The 21,840-nt window shown below is 38.4% G+C and overlaps 1 pseudogene; it reads left to right on the top strand.

Moving 5' to 3' along the window:
- LOC107615687 overlaps positions 4,917-21,840 on the top strand; it is a 22,853-nt pseudogene continuing 5,929 nt past the window's right edge.

Genomic DNA, 21,840 nt, shown 5'->3' with positions numbered 1-21,840 from the left:
GGAAGTCCCCTGAGTATACTGAAGATACTATGCCACCTCCAGTAATCCCAGATGATCAAGTGCCAAGCCATAAGCTGAACATGGAGTTGAAGCCCCTTCCACCTCACTTCAAGTATGCTTATCTTGAAGACAATCAGAAGCCCCCGGTGATTATTGCAAAGGAGCTTACTTCCCAACAAGAGGAGCGTCTGCTTAATGTACTGAGAAGGAACAAGAAAGCTATTGGGTGGAGTTTGGCGGACATAGTAGGTATAAGCCCTCAAGTCTGTGAGTACTGCATTTTTCTAGAGGATGGAGCCAAGCCTATCCATCAACCTCAAAGGCGGTTGAACCCCACAATTCTGGAAGTTGTGAAGAAGGAAGTGACACGACTGCTAGAAGCTGACATTATCTATCCAATCTCAGATAGTGAGTGGGTTAGTCCAGTACAAGTCATTCCAAAGAAGTCCGGAGTCATAATAATGAAGAATGAGAATGGGGAACTCATGACTACAAGGGTGCAGAATTCCTGGAGAGTGTGCATTGACTACAGGCGCTTGAACTTGGCCACTCGCAAGGATCACTATCCACTACCTTTCATCGATCAAATGCTTGATCGCCTGTCAGGTAAATCACACTATTACTTTCTAGACGGTTATACTGGTTATTTTCAGATCCATATTGCTCCAAAAGATCAGGAGGAAACAACTTTTACATGCCCCTTTGGAACGTATGCATATAAGAAAACACCTTTTGGTTTATGTAATGCACCGGCTACGTTTCAAAGGTGCATGATGAGTATCTTCTCGGATCTTTTTGATCATTGTATGGAAGTATTTATGGATGACTTTAGTGTCTATGGTGATTCCTTTGACCTTTGTTTGGATAATCTTGCTAGAGTATTAGAATGATGTGCTAGTTCAAATCTTGTACTTAATTTTGAAAAATGTCATTTTATGGTAAAGCAAGGTATTGTTCTAGGCCATGTTGTTTCTAATACTGGTATATCTGTTGATCCTGCAAAGGTTGATGTTATTTCTGATTTACCTTACCCCTCCTCTATGAGGAAAGTCTGTTCTTTTCTTGGTCATGCAGGTCTTTACCGGCGTTTTATCAAGGATTTCAGTAAGGTTGCACTACCCCTGTCCCATCTGCTGCAGAAAGACGTAGAGTTTGACTTGAGTTAAGACTGCATAGAAGTATTTGACAAGCTGAAGATTACCTTGACCCAAGCTCCTATTGTGAGAGGGCCTGACAGGAGTAGGCCGTTCGAGATCATGTGCGACACATCTAACTATGCGGTAGGAGAGGCACTGGCTCAGCGTGAAGGTAAGGATCCGTATATTGTTGCTTATGCTTCTAAAACTTTAGATGGTACCCAGTCTAATTATACTACCACTAAAAAGGAACTTTTAGCTATTGTTTTTACTTTGGATAAATTTCGGGCTTATTTACTTGGAACCAAAGTGGTAGTATATTCAGACTATGCGGCTTTGAAATACTTGCTAGCTAAGAAAGATTCTAAACCAAGGTTAATCCGTTGGATATTGTTATTGCAAGAGTTTGATCTAGAGATCAAAGATAGGAGTGGTTCCCAAAATTTGGTGGCGGACCACTTGAGTCGCCTAGAACATATTAAAAGTGACTCCACTCCTATCAATGATGTATTTTCACTTGATAGCTTGGAAGCAATATCTGAGGTGGTTCCTTGGTATGCACCCATAGCTAATTATTTGGTTAGTCGTACCTTTCCTCCAAATTTTTCTAAGTATCAAAAGGACAAGCTCAAGAGCGAGTCCAAGTATTACATATGGGATGACCCATATTTGTGTAGATGTGGTACTGACCAAATAATTAGAACATGTGTCCCACAATCCAAAATCCAGTCTATTTTAGAGGCATGCCACTCTTCTGAGAGTGGTGGACACTTTGGTCCTCAGAGAACTGCAAGAAAAATTTTGGACTACGGATTTTGGTGGCCCACACTTTTTAAGGATGCTAATATTTTCTGTGACTCTTGCCACCAATGCCAGAGGTTTGGAAACATATCCAAGAGGGATGAGATGCCCCAACAACTCATGTTGTTTTGTAAAATTTTTTATGTTTGGGGTATTGACTTCATGGGTCCATTTCCAAACTCGAATGGTTTCTTATACATTCTGTTAGCTGTTGATTATGTTTCTAAATGGGTGGAAGCAATTCCTACCCATACTGATGATGCTAACGTGGTTGTTTTTTTTTTTTTTGTTAGGAATAATATTATTTGTCGCTTTGGATCACCACAAGCAATCGTGAGTGATCAAGGCTCTCATTTTTGTAACAGAAGAATGACAGGTTTGCTGAAGAAACATGGCATCATTCACAAGGTGGCGACGGCTTACCATCCCAAACAAATGGCCAAGCCGAGGTGTCTAATAGAGAGATCAAGCGCATACTCGAGAAGATTGTTAAACCTCATAGAAGGGACTGGAGCTCTAGGCTTGGAGATGCGCTTTGGGCTTATCGGACAGCTTACAAGACACCCATCGGCATGAGTCCATTATGCCTAGTCTACGGAAAGGCTTGTCACCTTCCGGTGGAGGTGAAACACAAAGCTTACTGGGCTGTGAAGGAATACAATTCAAGATTGGGAGGAGCCAGAATTGAAAGGATATTGCAACTGGAGGAATTGGAGTGCCTTCGACTAGAAGCATATGAAAACACAAGGCTCTACAAAGAAAAGGTGAAGGCGGTACATGACAAGCACATTAAGAGAAGAGAGTTTAGAGCTGGAGATCAAGTCTTTCTCTACAACTCAAGGTTGCGGTTAATGTCGGGCAAACTGAGGTCAAAGTGGGATGGACCCTACGTGGTAGAGAAGGTAGAACCGTATGGAGTTGTCCACCTAAGTCACCCCTCAAGCCCTACCTTCTTCAAAGTCAATGCCCACTGTTTGAAGCTGTATCATGGTGCGAAAGTGAAGAACAACAAGGAGCTGGAGATCTTCCTCTTAAACGATCCAGCAAAGGAAGAGGGCTAAGCCTATGGATCGTCCAACTTAATGATGTTAAAGAAAAGTGCTAGGTGGGAGGTAACCCACCATGGTATGATCTTCCTTTTTGTAGTTCTATTTTATTTAATTGCTTATGTTTGTTTCATTAGTGTCTTTGTTAATTTTCAAATCAGCATGTTTCCCTTTTGTTCTGAGTAATTTAAAAAAAAAACCTACCACGCGTGCGCATGCCTGACGCGCACGCGTGAGATCGCGGACAGGCATCATGCAAAAATGATGCTTGAATGACGCGTCCGCACGGCTAAACAGAAAGTTGTGCTGGGGCCGTGCAGACAGGGGGCAAAGGGCACGGGCACAAGTCACGCGCACGCGTGACCCACCCGTACGCATCAACGTCCATTTTCCAATTGTGCTGAATTCGTGCTGGGACCATGCCACAGTACGACCTAGACAGAAAGTTGTGTCAGGCTCATGCTGGCGGGGTGCTGGGAGCGCGATGCTGCCCACGCGTACACGTGGCCGATGCGTATGCGTCGCCCCGTCCCCAGAAATGGTGCTTGTCTGCGGCTGACATTGTGCCCCTGCATGGCTCGAACAAAGAGTTATGCCGAGCCCATGCGGGTACTGTGCGAAACGCGCAACTCATCCCCACGCGTACGTGTAACCGATGCATGCGCGTCACCTTCATTTTTCACGATCCACGCGTACGGGTGGACGACGCTTACGCGTCACTATGCGTTTTTAAAACTCCAACACGCAGACCTAGTCTGCGCCGTTTCTCCCCCCCTCCCCGCCCTTTTTTCTTTTGCTTCTTTTCTTTTCTTCCCTCCTTCCTTCTTTGTTCCTTCTTCTTCCTTTCTCACTATTCTTCCCTTCTTTTAATTTATTGTATGTTTGAAATTGGTGTTGGATCATTATTCCTTTTATAAATTCATTGGATTGATTGGTGCTACTTGCTTTATTGGATATAATTTTTTTTCTCTCATGGTGTTATATGTTGGTTTTGTCAACTTGCTTGTTGAAGAATACAATGTACACTACGTGTTTGTGAAAGAGTTTCAATGATTTCTTACTTTAATTTTGCTTTTATTTCTGCATTCTTTACTACTTTTTCACTACACTTATCTTATTAATGCATTCTTCATTATCCTGACTGGTTTCTTTACAATTCTCCTTTTCCCTCATTTTCAGTATGACAACTGCGAAAGGAAAGGAGAAATCTTCTAAGAAAACGGTTTCAAAAAGGCAAGCACCAAAGTCACCCACAAACCGGCAGCCTTCTAAGAAATCAAAAGTGGATATCTGCATTGATTAGTCAGACAAGAAGCTTCCTGCTAAGGATACAGCGCGATTTGCCAACCGCTATTGTGAAAGGATGCATGCTAATATTATGGAGCGAAATCTCCACCGTGAACGCCTCCTCTTTGTACCGGACCATTTAAGACAATATGTGGAGGATTGAATGAAGAGGAGATGTTGGGGCTTCTTGAACCGAGATTTAATTGAAGTTAACTTGTCTCGGGTTGATGGATTTTATGCTAATTACCAATCCCCGACCCTTGACTCAATCTATATGCGTCAGAAGCAAGTCCCTATTTCAGAAGACGCCCTTCACCGAGTGCTGGGCATCCCACCAAATCTAGAAGGGTTGGATGCCTTCCACAAAGCAGAAATTGCCCGCAAAGGTTATACTTTTGATTGGGACCCCGTCTTAAAGGCCATTGCTAAGCCCAAAAGCACTTGGATTTATGAGCAAAGCAAGGTTAACCCAAAGGGGCTTTCAGCTAATGATTTAATAGATGAGGCTCGTCTATGGCAACAAATTATGTCTCACTACGTCTGGCCGAGTACTCATGAGTCCTCTATCACCGGGGACATGTCCGTGCTTGTATGGTGCATTCTGACTGAGAGGCCACTTAGCATCCCTTGATTCCTCCGCCGGGCCATGGGCCACGTTCACACGATTGGTAACATTCCCTTCCCAGCCTTGGTCACGGAACTAGCATCTGCGGCTAGCATTCCACACGAAGCGGATGACGTCAAGTGTAAAATTCCCTTAGCCGATGAACTGGTTCCCCATGGGAAGTGGTTTATGCCACAAGTGCCACCCAAGAGCCTGAATGACAACCCGTCTGTGGATGCCCCATTATCTTCCGTCCCACCATCATCAACACCCTATGCACCACCACCGTCCAACCACCAGCTGCTACTTGAGATCTTGGAGAGGATAGACCGGCACGGCCGGCTAATAAACCCATATTTTATGATATATTTTGTGCTCAAATTAAGTGATTTATTCAATCCTTCACTCACTTATTCAAGAAAATTGCATGATTTTACTTTCCCTTCCTTATTATGTGATGCATGTAAAAATAATTATTTTAATTATCCTTTATTTCTATTCGATGCCGTGATTCGTGTGTTGAGTAGTTTCAGAACTTCTAAGGCAGGAATGACTTAAAGGATGGAAAGGAAACATACAAAAATGGAAGGAAAGCACAAAACGGAGTTTTTGGAGAAACTGGCAGTGAGGTGATCGCATGGATGACACGGCCGCATGCCAGCGCGAAATGGCAGTGAAGCGACCGCATATGACGCGAAACGCATATGATGAGGACGCATGACTGAAGCGACCGCGTGATAAGGAAAACTCCAGATGACGCGACCGCGAGACCCACGCGGACGCGTGACAGAGGCCACGCACCAGAAATTACAGAAAATTATCCTAGCGATTTCTGAAGCCCTTTTTGATCCAATTCCAAGTCCAGAAGGCACAAATCAGAGGTTATGAAGTGGGGGAATGCATACATTCAAAGAGAGTCTCCAATTAGTTACTTTTCATTATTTAGATGTAGTTTTGAGGGAGAGGTTCTCTCCTCTCTTTTTTAGGATTTAGAATTAGGATTTCTTTTGCTTTCAGGATTATCTCTTTTTATCAGGTTCAATATTCCTTTTTAATTACTTATTTTCTCAATTTAATTTATGAATTCTTCTATGTTACAGATTACTCTTTTGAATTAATGTTATTTGAGGTATTTCAGTTTATGATTGCTTTCTTTTATTTATGTTACTGTTGCTTCCAATCTGAAGACATTTTTTATTCAAGTAGATTTACTTTTCCCCTTTTGGTCTCGGTTAAGAAATCGGTAACTCAGGAGTTATCAAACTCAACGTGATTGATAATTGTTATCTTTGCTAATTGATTTGAACTTCAATAATCCCAATCTTTCCTTAAGGATTAACTAGGATTTGAAGATCAAACTAATTAGTCACTTCACCTCTCTTTGCTTTAAGTAAAGGCTAACTAAGTGGAATTAAGATTCAATCTTCATCATCATTGATAAGGATAACTAGGATAGGACTTCCAATTTCTCATACCTTGCCAAAAGTTTATTTTACAGTTATTTATTTATTTTACTTGCCATTTAAATTACTTATTCCTCATTTTCAAAACCCCAATTTACAATCTTCATAACCAATAATAAGAACATACTTTCCTGCAGTTCCTTGAGAAGACGACCCGAGGTTTAAATACTTCGGTTATCAATTTATAAGGGGTTTGTTACTTGTGACAACCAAAACGTTTGTACGAAGGGATTTCTATTGGTTTAGAAACTATATATACAACGCGACTATTTTTATAAAATTCTTTACTAGCAAAAATCTTAACGTCAAAATGGCGCCGTTGCCGGGGAGCTGCAATCGTGTGCCTTATTACTGGTTATTGTAAATATTTTTCTTTTACTTGTTTATTTGTCTTTATCTTCTCCTTTTATTTCCATTAGCTACTATGAATTCTCACCCCTCTCGCTTTGAGTTTGGTTCTAATTTTGTTGAAAGGAGTGAAAGTTATAACAGGAACATGCATCAAGGTCAGAGCAATCAAAGATGGATGGAGCCAAGAGGATCTGATCAACCCTTTAGGCAACAACACCATCCAAGATATCATGGACAAAGACCATTCTACAATGCATACCAAGCCAATAGACATGGTGGACAACCTTGTAGTTACCAACAAGCCCCACTCTGTGCTTATAGGCCATCCTCTCAACGTAACCTCGAACCACCACACTCACAAGCTCCTTTTTACCATTCACCACCATATGATCCTCATTTACCCCAATTCCAATCCAATTACTCCCAAACACCACCACTTCCCCATGTACCACGTCCAAATCCATCACCCCGAGAATCAGAGGTTCGCCTCAAGGAAACAGTAGATCAACTTCAAACAACCCTTCACCAACTGGAGCAAGCAGTAAGTCAATTATCTTCTAGACGTTCGAACATTCAAGGACCTCCTACAGCCCCATGTGGACAATCTAATGAAGAGCATAGTATGAAGGATATACTAGAAATTCCAGTAGACAGAACAGGGCATGACTTCGTACTGGAACAAGTAGAGGAAGCTGTCATTGTAAAAGAAGAAGAGTTGGTTGAAGACTTAGGAGAAGCTGAACTTCCATGGGAATCCAGAATTGTGGAAAATTCTGTCAAGGACGTTACAATTGATGCTAAGGAGAATAGTGCACAACTCCCAAAGCAAGTCTTTTATGAAAAACTAGACAGAATAATCCAAGAAGCAAGTTTCCTTGATGATGATAATCTCAAGTCAAGTTCTCCTAGTAATGAACTTGCATCCGCAAGTGAATTCTCTGAGATCGAAGAATCTTCCCCAAGTGAATACGAAGATGATGTGGAGGTAGATTTCTCTCAACCTCCCATTTATGACTTAAGTGACGAGGAAGACATAGAAGGCTTTGATCAGGACATGGATGCATTTGAAGAAGTCTGCAATGAAGTGAAGAAATTCACAGAAGAGCACAAGGGAGTAGAACTTACAGAACCACTGGAAACACCTATCCCAAGGCCATTGCCACCCAATACAAGCTTCAAGTGGGTACAATCCTTAACCTTTAGCTTTATTTTTCCACTTGAATATGGGTTGCTTGAAACAGATGGCCAGCTTAGAGCTCTCTGCGGCTTTAAGAGTAAGAGAGAAATAACTCGTACTCAGAGCTAGTGCACAAGGTTCAATAAGGTTCCACGCTTCAACTCGAAGTGCACGGATTGGCATCATGATCAATCGAATGGATCTCGGAAAACGTTTGGTCAACATGGTGAGAATCTACTTTCTAAACCGCACGGATGGAAAAATATAGATCAAGACGGAGGCGGATTTAAAAGCAAGGTTTGGGATCCTGGAATCTATTCTGACATTCGCCACCCCGGGAACCTGAGAATCTGTTTGAAGCTGCTCAGAAGCTTTACATGCCTAGTTTGGGACCCCAGAAGCCATTGGCATTCCAAACATTGGTGGAGATTTCTGGATGAATTTAAACATAAGCCGCCATAACAGGAAGCTCATCCAATGTCCAACTTAAGGAGTTTAACTAAAAGTGCTAGATGGGAGACAACCCACCATGGTATGGTCGTTTCTTTTTTAGTTTTATTTCGTGTTATTTATTTTTATTTCCTTTTCAATTGAACCTGAATATTATTCACTCGCATTGCATACTATATAATTGCATACCTGCATAAAAAAAAAGAAGAAAGGGCACGCGACACGACCGCATCACTCATGCGATCGTGTCAGTTGCGCAAAACACTTCCCACGCGTCCGCGTCACTCACGCGGCCGCGAGATCTGGAAATCGGCGTAAGGATCCAACACCCAGAAAGTTGGGCTGGAATCGTGCGGTTGTTGCGCGTTTCGCACAAAACGACCCACGCGATCGCGTCACTTGGACAACACCCATCCCACGCGAAAGCGTGAGCAACGCAATCGCGTCGCGTGGATTGCATAACACCCCAAAGGAGACAGAGAGTTGCGTTGAAACGACGCTGGAATTGTGCGTTTAACACAATTTCCAGCGACGCGGTCGCATGCCTCACACGACCGCGTCATTCATCCTTTTACCTATTTCATGCGATTGCATCACTCACGCGATCGCGTCAACCCCCATTCCACCCCAGCCACACGACCGTGTTCCCCACGCGATCACGTGGATTCAAATTCGATAACACCCAGCCACGCGAAACCCTACCCATTCGCGCCCCACCTAACCCCCTTCTCCTTCCTCTCTTCTCTGCAACCAACCACCACCAACTTCCAGCCACCACCACCGACCACCGCCCTACCGTCGACCACCCAGACCCCACCGCAACGCCACCCCCTTCTTCCTTCCCTTTCTTTCTTCTTCTTCTTTCATCTTCTTCCCTCCACCACTGCTGCCCCCTCCGCAACCACCACCCCCACCGCGCCGCCATCACCGCCGCGCCTCCACCCACCACCCACGCCCCCTTCCCTTCCTTCCCCCTTAAACCCTACCCCCATTACCCTACCCGAAACCCCCTGCCTCCGAACAGCCACCACCGCCGCGCCAACCACCCTCAACAGCCACGTCAGCCGCCACCACCACCATCCCCCATCCAACTATTATGTTGTTGTTGAGATGTTAGTATTGTTCATATGCTATTTTTACTGTTCATACTGCTATTACGAATGTTCTTTCTTGTTCATACCTAATTGCAGTTTGTTTTATTTTATATGGACTATTCTGTTGCTGTTTATTTTTCGGGAACATCCAATTTTAGTCGGAATGCTGCCCAATTTTCTGTAAACTGTTTTGTTTCCATTCATGTCTTGGTTTTGGCACTTTGAACTCTGCTTTACTCTGCTTTTACCAAACCAATTCATGAATACCAGGGCTAGCTATCTTATTCTTTTTGATTTCCTGGTTCATAATCTGCATTTTGATGTTTAGATTCCAAATTTTGCTATTTCTATATCTATCTGAATCATCATCAACCTGATCTCCTTGTTTGGATATGAGTTAACTGTAGCTTCTAATTGTGAATGTTTGTTACTTAGAAAAATGATCATCATGCCACTTACTCTGACTTTTTTTTTACTAACTCACTGATTTCAACTTCCTTACCTCTTTTTCATTCCTAACCTACTTACCTTTCAAAACATCTCTTCTGTTTTTTTTTCTTTCACTATTCTCTTTAACCTTCTAACCAAGGCATGATGATAATTTTTCCTAATTAACATGAATTCTATGGATCTTACATTTTGGATTGTGAATTTTTCTTCTCAGTTTTCTAATTCCTATATAATCCTTAATGCATATTTACTTAACTCATTTTCATCATTCTACTGCTCCTTTGCCATTATGTGCTTCTTTTGTTATTTGCCTACTTGTTTTCCTGTTTTTATTAGATCCTTGATTTCTGTTTTTCAGGATGTCTGACACCCAAAGAAAAGAAAAAGGAAAGGCAACAACTGGCAAACGAAAAAGAGGAGAATCCTCTATGTCCATCCTGGACATCATGCATGATGACTCCTGGCGGGAGAAACACTTTACCCCACAGGAGAAGGCTGACCAGCTACTTCCTGCTACTGATCCCATCAAGTTTGCAAACAAATACTGCGAGTTAAAGTATCCGGTGTTTGCAACCTCCAGGAACCTGTACCCGGAGCGGACTGTGAAAATTCCAGAAGAACTCCAGTAATACACCTCTGATCATATCAAACAAAGAGGCTGGTTCTTCCTGGAGAGAAACCTGACTGAGGTTAATGCTTCTTGGGTAAGAGAGTTTTACTGCAATTACTTCAAAACTTCCCTAGATGCAGTGAACCTAAGAGGGAAGCAGATACTGGTCATTGAAGAGGCCATTGAGGATATTCTGAAGCTTCTGCCTAAATCTGATCAGCTAGATGGTTATCAAAAGGCTGAGGAGGACATGCGCTTCATGAAATTTGACTGGGATGCCATCAAGGCAAGGATAGCCCTTGACCCGACTGTTCCATGGGTCATGGGTCAGAACACCACCATGCCTAAGGGAATCAAGCGGATTTACTTAAATAATGAGGCTCGGCTATGGCATCAGATCCTGAGCAACTTTGTTATGCCGAGTACCCATGAGACGGAGCTACCGCCGCTATGATCACCCTCATATGGTGTGTGATTGAGGGTAAAGACTTGTACCTGCCACGCTTCATCCGGTACTACATGGCCAGGGTCCACGTCCGAGGCACTCTCCCCTTTCCATATCTGATTACACAACTAAGCCGTCGAGCTGACGTGCCTTGCGAGGATGCTGATGAGAAGTCACCTGCTGCAGAATATAAGAAGATTATCCCTCACAGTAGGAACTTTCTAGCTTTGGGCTACAGACCTTCATTCATCACAGCTCCTGGTGAGACAGCCACACCGTGTGCTGGCCCCTCTTCCTCTACAGCTACCCCTGCTACCACCACTGCACCTCCACCTGCCTCAGAGCCAGTTTATCACCTAGTACACCGCCTGTTTCAGCAGCTAGACCAGATGGAGTGCCGCAACCGGCGCCGATATGAGAGATCTGAGCGTCGCAGCAAGCGACGCTATGAGCACCTGAAGCTGATGATCCGTTCTGGCAGCGACATCCCCTCCGAGCCTGACACCCCATCAGAGCCATCTGAGGAGGAAGCGGATGATCACGAGGTGGAGACCCATCCACAGAGAGAGGCTGCGCATGCAGGCACGGAGCAGGCTGCATCACAGCAGGAGGCCCCGCCTCAGATTTAGACTACAGACCCAGAGATTCCTATTCAGTCAGCACCTCCTCTGCAGCAGGCAGATCCTCAGACCACCACCACAGAAACTCCGGCTACCCATCCTTTCAGTGATGACACCCCTTCACACCCTGCTTGAGTGAGCATCAGGGACGATGCTTCATTTTAAGTGTGGGGAGGTCGCCATCTCTGGCGTATTTTTTTTTGTGAACCACTACAGACTCTTTTACTTTATTTTGCTACTTTTCTGTATTTTTCTTTTTATTTTTTATTTTCTCAGTACTTATACATTGCTATTTTCATGTGTTTTTACTATATTTCTGCATGTTGCACTTTAGTTCATATTTTAGCCATTTGGTTTAGTTGCAATTCTAACTTATTAGTTATAGAAATTGTGGATTAACTAGTATAGTTTACCCTTTTTAGCATCAGATAACTTAGTTTAAATTAAAAATATAAAAAGGAAGTAAACTAGAAACTTTAACATAATAAAAACAAATCCACACACCTTGTATATAGCATTACATGTTAGTTAGTTAACAACACTTCATCAAGGAGAAACACTAAAACTTTAAAGCCACCTTAAGATTTACATTGAGAATAATGGGAACTCTTAATTTTTACTTGAAGAATAAAATAATTCAAAATAAAAATTCTGGGAAGCATGCTCATGTGAAATCAAAATAATTGAATTACCATGTGCATTAAAAAAAAATTATTTTTCAGTATTTGAACAAAGGGGATACAAAAGAATTCCCCAAATTCAAAATAAAGCAATGCACATGGGACAAAATTAAAACTAATGCATGAGCATGTAACATCAAAAGTGGGAAAATTTGGGTGAATAGGTAAAGAAATTCTTGCTTTACAAAGTATGTATGTTAGGTGAAATCTTAGACTAATCAAAGATTCACTTATTAGCTCACTTAACCTTATACATATACCCTTACCTTTACCTTGGCCCCATTACAACCTTAATTAAAGACCTCATGATTTTTGTATGCCTATAATCTATAATTGTTGATTGGTTAGATGAAGAACAAAGTTATAGAAAGTAAGGATAAAAAGAAGAATAGAGTGATTAACCCAATAAACACTGAGTGACTAGAGAGTAAACACAAAATCCAGTGAGGGTTCAATAGCTCATCAATATATATATATCTCTGCTTAAATTGTTAATTGTCTTGCAAGTTTGTAAAATATTTTTCTTTCCCATCTCAATTGTAAAAGTGCTTTATCATTATCTAAGGTTTGGCTATGCATATATGATTCCTTGAGAATGTGAATTAATTTAACTACATGTAAGTTTTATATACAAGTAAATAAAAATTAGAATTGCATGATTCATTTAGGTAGTTGCATTTAGAATAGATTGCATTGCATGAGATTCCACCACTTTAACCTTATCTTACTCTTTATTTTGGATTTAGCATGAGGACATGCTATTGTTTAAGTGTGGGGAGGTTGATAAACCCATATTTTATGATATATTTTGTGCTCAAATTAAGTGATTTATTCAATCCTTCACTCACTTATTCATGAAAATTGCATGGTTTTACTTTTCCTTCCTTATTATGTGATGTATGTAAAAATAATTATTTTAATTACCCTTTATTTCCATTCGATGCTGTGATTCGTGTGTTGAGTAGTTTCAGATCTTCTGAGGCAGGAATGACTTAAAGGATGGAAAGGAAACATACAAAAATGGAAGAAAAGCACAAAACAGAGTTTTTGGAGAAACTGGCAGTGACGCGATCGCATGGACGACGCGGCCCATGCCAGCACGAAATGGCAGTGACGTGACCGCGTGATTGACGCGATCACGCGCCTTAAGAAAAACGCATATGACGCGGATGCATGACTGAAGCGACCGCGTGATAAGAAAAACTCCAGATGACGTGACCGCGTGACCCACGCAGACGCGTGACAGAGGCCACGCACCAGAAATTACAGAAAATGCTCCTAGCAATTTTTGAAGCCCTTTTTTGCCCAATTCCAAGTCCAGAAGGCACAGATCAGAGGTTATGAAGTAGGGGAATGCATCCATTCAAAGAGAGTCTCCAATTAGTTACTTTTCATGATTTAGATATAGTTTTGAGGGAGAGGTTCTCTCCTCTCTCTCTTTTAGGATTTAGAATTAGGATTTCTTTTGCTTTCAGGATTATCTCTTTTTATCAGGTTCAATATTCCTTTTTAATTACTTATTTTCTCAATTTAATTTATGAATTCTTCTATGTTACAGATTATTCTTTGAATTAATGTTATTTGAGGTATTTCAGTTTATGCTTGCTTTCTTTTATTTATGTTACTGTTGCTTCCAATCTGAAGACATTTTTTATTCAAGTAGATTTACTTTTCCCCTTTTGGTCTTGGTTAAGAAATCAGTAACTCAGGAGTTATCAAACTCAACATGATTGATAATTGTTATCTTTGCTAATTGAATTGAACTTCAATAATCCCAATCTTTCCTTAGGGATTAACTAGGATTTGAAGATCAAACTAATTAGTCACTTGACCTCTCTTTGCTTTAAGTAAAGGCTAACTAAGTGGAATTAAGATTCAATCTTCATCATCATTGATAAGGATAACTAGGATAGGACTTCCAATTTCTCATACCTTGCCAAAAGTTTATTTTATAGTTATTTATTTATTTTACTTGCCATTTAAATTACTTATTCCTCATCTTTAAAACCCCAATTTACAATCTTCATAACCAATAATAAGAACATACTTCCCTGCAGTTCCTTGAGAAGACGACCCGAGATTTAAATACTTCGGTTATCAATTTATAAGGGGTTTGTTACTTGTGACAACCAAAACGTTTGTACGAAGGGATTTCTGTTGGTTTAGAAACTATATCTACAACGTGACTACTTTTATAAAATTCTTTACTAGCGAAAATCTTAACGTCACCGGTGGATGGAGCAGATTGAGCGCCGCAACAAGCGCCGATACAACTACTTAAAAGAGCTCATTAGCTGTACTCACCCACCTCCGAAGGAACCCGACACTTCGGACTCTACTTCCATTGATGGCAATACAAGCGATCAAGCTATGGACACAAAGGCGTCCCTGTCCCCCCATCAATTGGCCATTGGAAGTGGCAATCCCTGCCACACCTTGCAGATCACTGACGGCACGAAGGACCGTGCCAAGCATTAAGTGTGGAGAGATCGGTGACTGACTCCCGAAGGTAACAACTCTCTCTCTCAACACCAGTATTTTAATTTTTCTTGTGATACATAGGATAACCTGCATGAGTAGTTAGTTGCTTGCATTTAGGTATTATTTGGTTGAAGTAATAAATTCTTTTTCAAGACACTACTTTAAAGCATTTTCCTAATTTGAATTAAAACTTTTTGAACTTGCTTGAAGAATTTTATTTTGGAACATGGTTTTAGAGCTTGAACACACAAAATCAGTGAGATTTTGAACATATTTGATTGGTTGCTTCTTATCAACCAATATTTTATTTTGGTGTGTGTTGTTCTCTCTAAAATTCTGATCTTTGTCTTGCTTGATTTTATATTTCCATTGTTTGATGTATGCATACACTTACATGATTGAGATCTTGTTTCACTATAGCTCATATACCCATATGGCCTTACCCTTTCATTTTCCTTTGCAACTCCATGTTAACCCTATTTTACCCCATTTATTCTTTATATTAGCACATCACTAACTCTAAGAAGAAAACAATAAATGTCCCTAATTTGAATCCTTAGTTAGCTTAGACTAGTGAGATGTACATGAATTAAGTGTGGGGAAATCGGGTTTGGGGAATACTTGATTAGGAAATTGGGTATTTTATATTCTTATATGAAAATGTAAAAATAGTTTGGGCACTTGTTCATGCATCCAGCACATTACTTATATGCATTAACTCATTGGAAAAAAAAGAAGAAGAAAAAAAAAAGAGAAAAAATAAAAAGAAAAAACATATGAATAATAAGGAAAAGAAAAGAAAAAGAGAAGCAATAAAAAAAGGGGACAAAATGGCCCAAGCCTAATAAGTGAACTAATGCATATGATTTGTACTCAAAAGATATTAAGGTGCATGGATTTGTGGAAAAATAGTTAACGGGTGGCTAGGCTTTGCTTTGTGATAACATGGAATGTCTTAAGTTAGGTGGGAAGTTTAGGTTAATCAAGGATTCGGATTTTAGTCCACTTAACCAAATACATTCCTTCCTTGACCCTAACCTCATTACAACCCTTGAAAAGACCTCTTGATATGTGTATTTGTGCATTAAATTTTGTTGATTGGTAGAAGAAGAGCAAGTCTTAGAAAGCAAGCTTAGTAGAGAACTGAGAGAATCGACCCTTAGACACTAGAGTGATTAGAGTGTATACACTTCCAGTGAAGGTTTGATGCTCGATTCTTTGTTCTCGGCTTTCATGAGCTTTCTTCTTGCAAGTTTACTTGTCCTTTATTGTGTGATTTGAATGAGTGGAATCCAGTTATGTTTGTCTTGGAGAATTTGTTTACTTTTAACCAAGTAGGTAGAAGCATTTAGCATGTAGTTACATTCTTATAGAAAAATTGCATTGCATAAGTCTCACCATTTTCCCTTCCTTCTTTTGTTTTTATTGAGCTTAGCGTGAGAACATGATAATGTTTAAGTGTAGGGAGATTTGATAAACCACTATTTTATGATATATTTTGGACTGAATTGAGTGGGTTTTATCCACTATTCTCACACTTATTCATGTAAATTGCATGTTTTTAAGTTTCCTTCCTAATTTTGTGCTATGATTGAAAACTTGCTTCCTAGGCCTTAAAATTGTTAATTTTTAATTCTCTTTTATTACCATTCGATTCCATGATGTGTTTGTTAAGTATTTTCAGGTTTACAGGGCATGAATGGCTTAAAGGATGAAGATGAAGCATATTAAAGTGGAAGGAACACAAGAAACTAAAGAGTTGAGAAGTGAGGAACGACGGGCACGCATGGCCGACGCGTGCGCGTGGCCAGGAGCGTCGTTCAGTGAAGCGTACGCGTGACTGACGCGTACACGTGGAGAGGTGCAGGTTCAGCGACGCATACGCGTGACAGAGCGTCACGTGCTGCACTTAACGGAACTCGCTGTGGGCGATTTCTTGGCTGATTTGGACCCAGATCCAAGCCCAAAAATATAGACTAGAGGCAGGGATGGAGCTGAGACTGGAGACTACACTTCACTTTTAGTTTTTGATTAGTTTTGAGTTTTAGAGAGAAAAGCACTACTTCTCCTAAGGTTTATGACATTCTTAGTTTTGCTTTTGAATTGGATCTAGAGAGAGCTGCTACTACCTTCAATTGGAGTCATTGTTCTTACAATTTTCTTCTCTATTACTCTATTACTTTTGTTTTTTCATTTAATTGCTTGAATTCATGTTTGTATCTTGTTATTTTTTAATTTTATTAATGCATTGAATTATTTTTATGTTCAATTTTCGTACGTGTTTGATTATGCTTAATTATTGATAGTGCAAATTTAGATTTAATTAATTTCTTATATTTAATATGTCTTTTATTTACTCCGATTATGTGTCTATGAAAATGGCATTCATGTTAATGGAGTAGATATTCCAACTTGGCTTAGGAGATGAGTAATTGGGATCCCTTGAGTTGTGATACTCAAGTATTATCTGTAATTGGGAATTGCTTGCTAACTCAACTCTCACTAACTCTAGTTATTCCCCACAAAGTGACTAGGACTTGTGAACTAGAGTCAGTGAAGCCACTTGACTTTTCTTCAATTGTTAGAGGATAACTAAGTGGAAGCAATGAACATTTACTATTCTACTTGGGAAGGACAACAAGGATAGAAACCCCAATTCTCTCTCCTAACCAAGGCCTTTTATTTTAAATACATAACACCTCTTGTTAGTACTCATTGCTTTAATTCCTAGCCATTTATTTTTCTGTTCTCAATTTCAAAAATATTCAGAAAATTCCTAACCAGTAATTTACATCTTGTGTCAACTCTTTGGGAAACAACCCAGGATTCCACTCCCGGTTATTTATTCTTAATTATGACATATTCTAAATTAATAGTAAAAATTTCGTCGGTTAAGACTGTACTTGCAACGCTGTTTTTATCAGAAATTCTTAACTGGCATTTTTTCGCCCATCAGGGGTAGTTTGTGGGTGGGTGATAGTAATTTAGGATGATGAAAGGGTAATAGAGAGAAAGAAGGTGTGATGGTTATGGTGGCAATAGTGACAGCGATGAGGAAAGGGAAAGGGAGAGAGATGCATAGCGATGATGATGATGATGATGTAGAAGTTAGTGGTGACGGTGATGATGGTTTTTTTATTTTTGTTTAAGGGCAAAATTGTCCGAAAAATATCGTTTATCGACAAAGGATGATTTTATAATGTTTTGTAATGTTGACGATGATTTTAATACGAAAAAAAGGTTGGGAAGAATTTTGATTTTGACCTCTGACCTTAGGGACAAAAAAAGTATTTAACCCAAATTTTAATGTTTCTAGTCCTTTTTTCCAATCATAAAGTTTTAATTCCTTCTTTTATTTTTAGTGTGGGATCCTTTTATCCTCAATCTTTTAATAATTATCACTTTTGTCCTTTTTTATTTTATGATACAATCTCATTCTAAATTTTTTTAAGGTGACACTTGTGTCCTCAATTTTTTCATAAATTAACATTTTACCTTTATTGTTTTTATTTTTACTATTTTAACCTTATATTTTACTAAAATACCCATTTTGTCTCTAAATTTTTATATTGACCTATTTTAACTTTATCTTTTATCAATATAATAATTTTACCCCTTATACCTCCCAAGTTATAATTTATCCTTAATCTTTTTTTAATGACCATTTTACTCTTTATTAGTCATAATTACTATTTTATCTTATTCTTTTATCTTTATCTTAGTTTTTTATTATATTTATAATTTTATCCTAAAATTTTACTAAAATTATTATTTTTGTCTGAAACTTATTTACTAAAATTTTACTCACTTTTTCTAGATGATAGAATTGGCTAATATAACTATGATTTTATTTTTTTAGGAGAAACAATTTGAGGCTTTAATCTTTTTTTCATTGAAATTTTATCACTAAAGGTAGGCATTGCATATCATTATTTGTGTGTATAGGATAAACTTAATTATCTCCAAAAAGTTAGAGAAACTCCAACTAATGTATTTCAAAAAGTGTTTGGTAAAGAGAATCCAGGAAGAGTTCGATATTTTAGAAGAACTGTTACAAAAACTTCTCTTAAGAAAAATAAAGAAATAGATAAAATCAAAAAATAAAGTGAAGAGAACATAACAGCTTTAAAAATTGAATTAGACGACTATAAGCAACAACTGCAAGGATTGGATGATATGGTGAAACTTACATTGTAACAAACTTCTCCTGGTATGAATGTTGATGAATCGCTTTCTCTCTTGCCATCTAAGCAATCGTCTGCAAATAGTGCACAAGATCCAAATTTGATTCCTCGACATTCTCTCCCATCGACTCATATAACAAATCATGATTAGGTATATGTGTGTTAAATTGTTGTAACTTAAATATACATATTATTGTTAAGCTGATGTTTTTGACTATATTTTTTTCCATTTAGCTAGATTTGACTGCAACTTTCTTATGGTTGGATGAAGTTTTCTGAAGAGATAAAGGCGACTCTTGACACAATGGTAAAACACAAAGTCTTTTTGGTTTCAAATGAAAAAAATTAGTTTCTTTTTTGTTCAATTTCATCATGAGAAAATATGTATTTTGTTTACTTATATTTATTATTTATTTGTCTTGGTAACTAGCAAGTATGTTAATTGGTACTTGGAAGACCGTTCTATATATATGCAATATATATTATTAGCTTATTCTCCCTATATTGATTAAATTGAATTTAAATATTTAAATATTATTAGTGTGTGCTATATATCCTTTAAATGTCATATAAATATAATAAAGATAAAAAATATATTATTTTAGATAAAAAAAAAAACCTAAGAAAAACTCAATAAGGTATTGTTTTAACTATTAGAAAAAGATAACTGCAAATAAATTTAGATAAATGTTGCTTTAGGTCTATAAAAAAGGCAACTTAAAAACATCTGGATAAGTATTACTTTAGATATATGAAGAAAGTAACTTAAAAAAATTTGGCCAAGTGTTGCTTTAGGTATATGAAAATGCAACTTAAAAAAAAATAGATAAGTGTTGCTTTATATATTAGAAAATACAACTCATAAAACGTATTGCCTTAAAGTCTTATCTAAAGCATTGTCTTTGGGTGCTCTAAGGCAACCCTTTCGTAGAGTTACTTTTTTTGTAGAAAAGGCAACGTTTTTTTAAGGTTTCCATAAAAAGGGTTCCCTTTGATACACAAAAGCATTGCCTTAGACCAAAGGTAACGGCCGTATAGGCATTGCGTTTTGTCGGAAAGTGTTGCCTTTTATCAAAGGCAACACTTTTCTTTATTATAGGCAATGTTTTTAAAGGGTTGCCTCAACCTGAATTTGTTGTAGTGACTAGTGTATTAATCATATATGAGTCATTCTAACTATGCTAACCCTTACCTTTTTTGATAGCCTTTTAAATCACTTTGTTAATCCTTGTGATTACCAAAACCTCCTAAATCAAAATTAAAACAGTTTTTAATCATGGTTAGGCCTTATAGATGAACCCCTTATGAAGAGAAATGAGGAATTTCTCACTCTTGAAGCTTGAGAATTGAGGTTTGAACCCTTTAAAGATCTTAAGACATATTCCATGAATAAAATATTATCAAAAGCAATTCCTTGCTCTCCAAGGTAACATGGCCAAATTAACAAGAGAAGAGAAAATTTTTCACACTATTTTAAGCTTGTAAATTATGCTTCTTTCACTCTTTTGGAAGCTTTAAACTTAACTTTTTAAACAAAACAAAAAAAACAAAAAAAAATATCCTAGAAGTCCATATGGTGTCCAAATTTTAAAAGAGGAAAAAAAAGAGGGTTTTGCTTCACAAACTTTAAGAATTCTAGTATGAAAGTGAAGATAAGGATGAGAGAAATTGTTTGGTTGGATTGAAATGTTGATATAAGCTCTTAATTTCTTGAAAGTTGGAAGTAAAGCTTTGAGAACTGTAAGTGTTTTCTTTTTTCTTTTTCTTGGCACCATTGGTCTTCTTTTTCTTTATCACTCTTTCTTTCTTTTGTTCTCAAAGTTTCTAAGTATAAAATGATGAAAAAGATGTAAGGGTGGCAAAACGGGTTGAACTCGTCGGGCCGGTCCGCTAAAATCGCTGAAAAAGGCGAGTCGGGTTAGGATTTGGAGCCTGCCAAATTAAAAAATCCGCCAAACCTGTACCGTTAAATTGGTGGGTTTTGACGGGCGGGCCGGTTCGCCGGGCTGAAAATTTTTATTTTTCTTTTTTTATTAAATAAAATAGTGACGGACTAGCTTGCCGTTCCGCCAATCCGCCATAAAGCGAGACGAACTAGCATTTTAAACCCATCTTAGTTGGTGGGGTGGGTCGGCTCGCTCCTGTTTATGGAACGGGATTAGGCGGGCGGGGAGGGTTGGGACGGACCGACCCACTTTGCCACCCCTAAAAAGATGTATTAAAGTGGAAGAAAGAATGACATTCTTTTTGGAGAGATAAGAGTGGGATAATTTTTTTTTATCTTTTTTTTCTTTGATTTTATCCTTTACTTTTCTTGCTTTGGTGACTAAGTCTAAGAATTTTAACATGTGAGCGAATAGAAGGAAGAGATTAGCCGCAGATGAGGAGTGAGATTTGGATAAAAATTAAGTGTTATCTTTTCTTTATTCTTATGTGTTATCATACATATCTCCAATTTTCTTTTTTGATGGCAAGATTCATAATTTCAATATGTAAGAAAAGAAAGAAAGAGAGAAAACCTAGCATTAAGAGAGAGATTAGGATGAAATTTTGAGTGTCATATATCTTTATTTTATATATAATTATCTTACATATCTCTAAGTTAATTTACTATATAATAAATTAACTTGTGGTAGAGAATAAATTGAAAAAGAGAATAATTATAAGAGTGGAAAAATATGTGGCTAAAATTATAATTATTTGATACTTGTTTTTACTTTATCAAATCAAATAAATTATTATACCAATATAAATGACACAGATATTATATGTTATCTCAACTCTAAAATATCTCTAAAATATTTTAGTGAAGTTAAATGAATTAAAAAATACTAGAAAAAATTTTTTACTAGTTAAATTTGGACTCGATAATTAAACCCTAGCAGAGAAAGAGTACGTACTCCGTACTCAAGGAGAATGAGAGAAGGAGAGAGCGGGGGCGAGCGGTTGAGGGTGAAACAT

The sequence above is a fragment of the Arachis ipaensis genome, chromosome B09 (genome assembly GCF_000816755.2).
Source record: "Arachis ipaensis cultivar K30076 chromosome B09, Araip1.1, whole genome shotgun sequence".
In the NCBI taxonomy this organism is placed as follows: Eukaryota; Viridiplantae; Streptophyta; class Magnoliopsida; order Fabales; family Fabaceae; genus Arachis; species Arachis ipaensis.
Note: the sequence above shows the minus strand (reverse complement) of the source record. Positions and strands in the feature narration are given on the sequence as shown.